A 6544-nucleotide genomic window follows, 5' to 3' on the forward strand; every position below is an offset into this window, starting at 1 on the left:
CCTACAAAGCTATCCATTCAAATAGGCAAAGAAATAAGGACATTTCACAACAAAAGCAAGCTAAAGAGGTGTTTAAAACCAAAACCAGCTCTACAGAAAATATTAGAAAGAATCCTCCATCCTGAAGAAAAAGGAAAGCACACATATAAGGAACTGAGAAAAAACAAACTATAGTCAAATACTAATTAACACAAGAGAGCAAAGGTAGAACCGGAACCACATACACACAAAAAACCCTGGCAAACATAAATACACACCTTTCAATAATATCTCTTAAAAACAATGGCCTCAATTCCCTAACCAAAAGGCATATGTTTGCAGACTGGGTTAAAAGGCAGGATCCTTCAGTTTGTTGCCTCCAAGAAACCCACCTTTATACGAAGTATGGACACTATCTTAGGGTGAAAGGTTGGAAACGGTGTTTTAAGCAAATGCACCTATAAAACAAGCAGGATTTGCTACCCAAATATGTGACAAGGTAGACTTCAGTCCAACATTAGTTAGGAAAGATATGAAAGACCACTTTACATTGATTAAAGACACCCTCCCACAGGAGTACATTAAAATCCTAAACTTATATGCACCTAACATGGGGACCCCCAAATTCATCAAAGAAGAGCTATTAGGACTAAGGTCACAGATGACACCAAACAAATTGGTAGTGGGTGACTTCAACACCCCACTCTCATCAATTGATAGGTTTCCAGGGAAAAAATAAACAGAGAGGCATCTGGACTAAATGAGGTCATAGAAAGAATGGAACTAACAGATATATATGGACATTTCATCCAAATGCTTCAGAATATACATTCATTTCAGCAACACACGGAACATTCTCTAAAATAGACCATATATTAGGCCACAAAGCAAATCTTAACAAATATAGGAAAATTGAAATAATTCCTTGCATTCTATCTGACCACAGTGGAATCAAACAACAAATCAACAGCAAGAAAGGCTATACAACATACACAAAATCATGGAAATTAAACAGCTCACTACTAAATGATGAATGGGTAAATAAAGAAATGAAGAAGAAAACCAAAAAATTTATAGAATCAAATGATGATGAGAACACAATATGCCGAAATCTATGGGACACAATGAAGATAGTCCTAAGAGGTAAATTTATGTCTTTAAGTGCCTATATTAAGAAATTAGGCTGGGCGTGGTGGCGCAAGTCTTTAATCCCAGCACTCAGGAGGCAGAGGTAGGAGGATCGCCAAGAGTTCGAGCCACCCTGAGATTACACAGTAAATTCCAGGTCAGCCTGAGCCAGAGTGAGACCCTACCTCGAAAAACTAAAAAAAAAAAAAAAAAAGAAAAAGAAAAAGAAATTAGAAAGGTTGCAAGTAAATGACTAAATGACCTAATGCTTCACCTTAAAGTCTTGCGAAGAGAAGGACAAGGCAAACCAAAAATAAGTAGATGGAAAAAAATAATAAAAATTAGGGCAGAAATTTATGAAATAGAATCCAAAAAAAGAAATCAAAGAATCAGTGAAACAAAGAGTTGGTTCTTTGAAAGGATAAACAAGATTGATAAACCCTTAGCAAATCTGACCAATAGAAAGAGAGAACAGTCACAAATTAGCAAAATCAGAGATGAAAAAGGTAACATCACAACATATGGCAGAGAAATTCAAAAAATCATAGGGACATACTACTAAAGCATATACTTCCCAAAATATGAAAATCTCAAAGAACTTAATGATTTCCTTGATTTCTATGACCTATCTAAATTAAATCAAGATGAGAATAATCACTTAAATAGACCTAGAAGAAGCAAGGAGATCGAATCACTTATCAAAAATCTCCCAACTAACAAAAGCCCAGGGCCAGATGGATTTTTTGCTGTTCAGGGAAGAACTAACACCATTGCTTCTTATGCTTTTCCATGAAATAGAAAAAGAAGGAATCCTACCAAACTCCTTCTATGAAGCCAGGATCACCCTGCTACCAAAACCAGGCAAAGATAGAAGAAACAAAGAAAATTACAGACAAATCTTCCTCATAAACATAGATGCAAAAATTCTCAACAAAATATTGGCATACAGAATACAAGAATATATCAGAAAACCGGGCGTGGTGGCGCCCATCTTTAATCCCAGCACTTGGGAGGTAGAGGTAGGAGAATTGCCGTGAGTTCAAGGCCACCTCCGGACTCAATAGTCCTAACTCAAAAAAAAAAATATATATATATATATAAGATATATATATATCTCAATAAGATCATTCACCCTGACCAACTAGGATTTATCCCAGAGTTGCAGGGATGGTTCAACATACACAAATCAATAAATGTAATACATTATATAAATGGGCTGCATTTACAATCCAAGGCAAGTACAGTTTTAATAGCAGCTCACGTGTGTGCTTTAATGTGCTTATATACAGGGGAGATTAGGTAACCCAAACAGAGGAGACAAAATTGCAGAATTCCATACTGTCTATGGACACTGCGTTTTCTAGGTGTATATTATAATAGGCCCTAAGTGACCCAAATAATAGCTCAATTCTGTTAGCAAAGACAGTATCTATGTCTTTATTATAGTAGGACTGAAATCTCATTGAAATTGGGTGGTTTAAATTTGCTATCAATAATAACAAAGGAGGGAGGGAAGGGCAAGGGAAGGGGTGGGAAACACAAATCTAGATGCAAACGGCAATGGTACCATAAAATTCTACCTTCTAAAGGCAGGCCAAATGGCTGAACCCTCACCAGGCCCTTAGAAGGAACACCTGAGAGACAAGACACTGGAGAGGGTATGATGAAGACTGACCTTAATCTTTTACAGCTTCTCTCTCTCTTCTGTCTAACTCTTTAATATTAGTTATCTTTTTCTTCCTTGCCTTAGTGGGTACTGATCTGTAACTCCTAGTATCAGCATGTGGCTATAATCCACAATGAACTTTTGATCAAAGAGACCTACAAGGTTTCCTAAAAGGAAGACAGATTTCTCTAAGAGTACTTGATGAAAGGTTAGTGATAAGACATTACTGCTGAAGACACCTTATGCGTTTGACACATAAAATGGGATGGCATGGCTGGAAGCTGGAAAGAGTCAGCCCTCAGACAGTCAGTGCATCTAGTGCCAGAAGGTGCTACATGGGTGACTGGGGGAAATGACCAATATCTTTCCAAGCAACTCATGGTCTAACCTACTTAGCAGCAAATAACCTGTCATGATGCTCACAGAAGTGCAGTTGCCAGGCACAGCCATGGTGGGAAACCAACTACTCTTGATTTGGCTAACTGATCCCCTCAGTGGTACAGGACACATAGCTGGAACTGGGAAACAAGTCAGAACCATATCCAAACATAAGCCCACTCTCCATTATCAAGCTACCACTAATCGTGAGCTACAGGAGGGCCTACACCTATTAAATTCTCTATTAAAAAAAAAGTAAGGGTTATCTCATTTGTCTGGTGCTAACTTACTCTCCGTTGGAGAATCTGCTTCTCTTTTTCAGATAGATGCAGATCCTAAGGAGAGAACCATCCCATCATACCTCCCACAGGCCCCAGTGAAACAAAGAACAATTGGCAAAACAAGCAAGGCTGCTGTTTTCTTGGGGAACTGGGTACGGGCACAAGGGTGAAGGAGATCAACACAGAGAAAAATCAACTCCTACCAAATCAGATATCCAGAGACCCTGAGGTCACCAACACCTCATCACTGAAGCAGACCAAAAATGAACCCAACATGGCTCAGGGAAATTTTGTGGAAGAGGGGGCGGAAAGTATGTCAGAGCCAAATGTTGGATCTTGATATGCAGAGACGTTTATCCTACCCATAACTGTGAGATAACTCCAGAATGCATGACCCATATACCTCAACAAGGAGGGGCCAGGGGGAGGGGGTAGGGTATGGATGACCCTAACAATGGTACCAAATTTACTGTATTCGCTGAGTTCAAAACTAATTAATCAAAAAAAATTGGAAAGAAAATAGTAAATGAATGTCTCCATAATTGTGTATTTTGCCTGAATTTATAAATTTATATATTTAATGCATATTATCTACACTCTGTGTGTTTCAGAATCAGTTCTTTATTTTTTCACAGGAATACATCTATCTTAATTTTTAATATTTATTATTATTTCATTAACAATACCAACATAGTTTATAAGGATACATTATGTGTTGGTACCCTCTTTTCCCTCATCCTTGCCCACATTCCATTGGGGACTATCCTCATTGGGGTTGTACATATTACCTAACGGTTTGTGCTATATGCATTGTGGGAGCAGCCGTCAGTTTTTTTGGGGGGTGGGAGTGCCTCTGGGCATGATGTCTCATCCTGTATAATTTACAATTATTTTGCCCCCTCTTCTGCAAAATTCCCTGAGTCATGGTGGGCGAGTTTTAAGTCTACTTTAGTGGTGAGCTCTTAGGAGCCTCTGTATCTCTGATCTGGTAGATGTTGAGTATCCTCAGAGTCTGCCTTCTACACACTGGTGCTGATTATCAGGTTCAGCATGGGAGCAGTACTCTTGCTTATCTTCCCAGTTACTCTGTGAGTTCAGCTGTTGGTAGCCTGAAGTGTGAGGGGTACTTTATCTCCTGAGGACTCTACTCTGCGTGCACACCCTCTGGCACTGAGTATCCTGGAATTGGGGTCACTGGGACCCTTCAATCAGGAGGGTGGAGCAAGGGGCCTGCTTCAGCAACATGCTTGCAGGATCCAAGTAGCCTCAAGCCAGTCACAGAGGGACCTAGTTGCACCAGGGAATTGGGAGGAGCTGGGGAACAGGGAGATCTGGCCTGCTCAGTCTATGGGTGCACCCTCTGGGGCCGCAAGTGTATTTCTTAGTGAGGCAATTCCTACAGTTGCTGGCCAGGGACAATTAAGGCTATTTATCAATGAAGGCTTTTCTTATCCTTGCCGTTCAAATTGTATTAATGCTACTCGTGACTGATGGCAATTCTACAATTACAGGTCAGGGTACACTAAGGCTATTTTATGAAGGGCATTCATACACATGGTGGGCAGAGATAATGAAGGCCATATTTCAGGCTATTTCTTACGCTTTTGGACAGGGGGAGTCTACTAGGAATATTTCTCAATGGGGGTAATTCCTCTATTTGCTTATCACAGTATCTGAAATATATTTTCAAAGATCACAGTCAAATATGCCTATATTTAAAGTGTGGGGAGCCCCTCGGCCCTCATGGCCAAGGCCTATGGGGAGAGTACCCCTGGCCAAGCCCTAACGATGGCGCCTGATGGAAGTTCTATGCTTGGGACAAACAAGTCCATATTTGGAGGAGCTCTCCCTCACCACTGCTCATTGGCTTCTAATGCTTGCCTGGAGAGGTTGCGTAGCCTGGGGTGATTGGGCGGAGTGAGTGCACTTATAAGGAAGCCCCGCCCAAGGCTCGGGGGAGATGAAGCTTGAAGTTGCCTGAATAAACTGATGTAAGAAGAACTGGTGTTTGTGTCTTCCTTGCTGGTCAAGGTGGACACGACATAAAGGATTGTCATTCTCTCACATTCTGGTCAAAGTTTACTCAGCTATTTATTAGTTGGTTCTGTTTTCATACTTGCTCAACCTAGTACATGAATGCTATTTCTCAATGAGTACAGTCCCTACACTTGCTAGTCAGAGCTAAGGATGAGGACTTATCAATGAAGATCAGTCCTACACTTGCTGGTCCTTTTCATCTAAGGCTGTTTCACAATGAGGTCTTTCACACACATATTCACCAGAGGCTACTTTGGCTAATTGTGATGATGGTGCCTGGAGAATTGTGGAAAACCTGGAATCTAGGTTAGTGTTGTGCAGTGTTATAGTCATAGTCGTTGGTTATATTGGAGGACCTGGGTGATAGCAGGTTTGGCCAGTTACAACACCTGGAAGGATTATTGATAGCTCCCTGGGACCCACTTTTGCCATGTGTACAGAGCCTGCTGCCTGTGGAAATTCCTAGATTTCATTCTGATTTTCCCCACCACATCCACATATGAACCTTGATTCTCTGAGTTTTGCTACTGTGCTCCCAGTAACCGATCACACACCTTGTCAGCATTTCCTATGGCATCTATGTTCCCCAAGCAGATTATCCTTAAAGATAATGCCTACCCATCCCAAGGAGTGACCATCTTGCCTTACTAATCATGGCACACAGGTACTCATGGTTCTGTCATACCCATTTTCTTTCTCCCTCTCTCTCCTTTTGAGATATCGTTTCATTCTAGCCCATGGAGATGCAGAATTCACTATGTAATCTCAGAATGGTCTCAATGCCAGATATCTTCCTACCTCCATCTCTTTGCTGGGAATAAAGGCATGGATCACCACATCTACCCCTATTTTCCCTTAAGAACAAAGCAGTTCCCCAGTGTCATGTGTCAAAGTATTTCAGGAAGGTATGCCTCTCTCATAGCTCATCTAACTGCCAGAAAAGTGCAGTGTTGAAGTTATCATTCTAGTTCAAGAACTCAAGTGGTCATTCTGATACCTAGTTTTTAACTCTCTCTAAAACATGCCAGTCCAAGAGCTTCCCATACATTACTTCAGGGTGCCCCCCGTATTAGCA

This window comes from Jaculus jaculus, assembly GCF_020740685.1.
Source record: "Jaculus jaculus isolate mJacJac1 chromosome Y unlocalized genomic scaffold, mJacJac1.mat.Y.cur SUPER_Y_unloc_1, whole genome shotgun sequence".
NCBI classification, from domain to species: Eukaryota; Metazoa; Chordata; class Mammalia; order Rodentia; family Dipodidae; genus Jaculus; species Jaculus jaculus.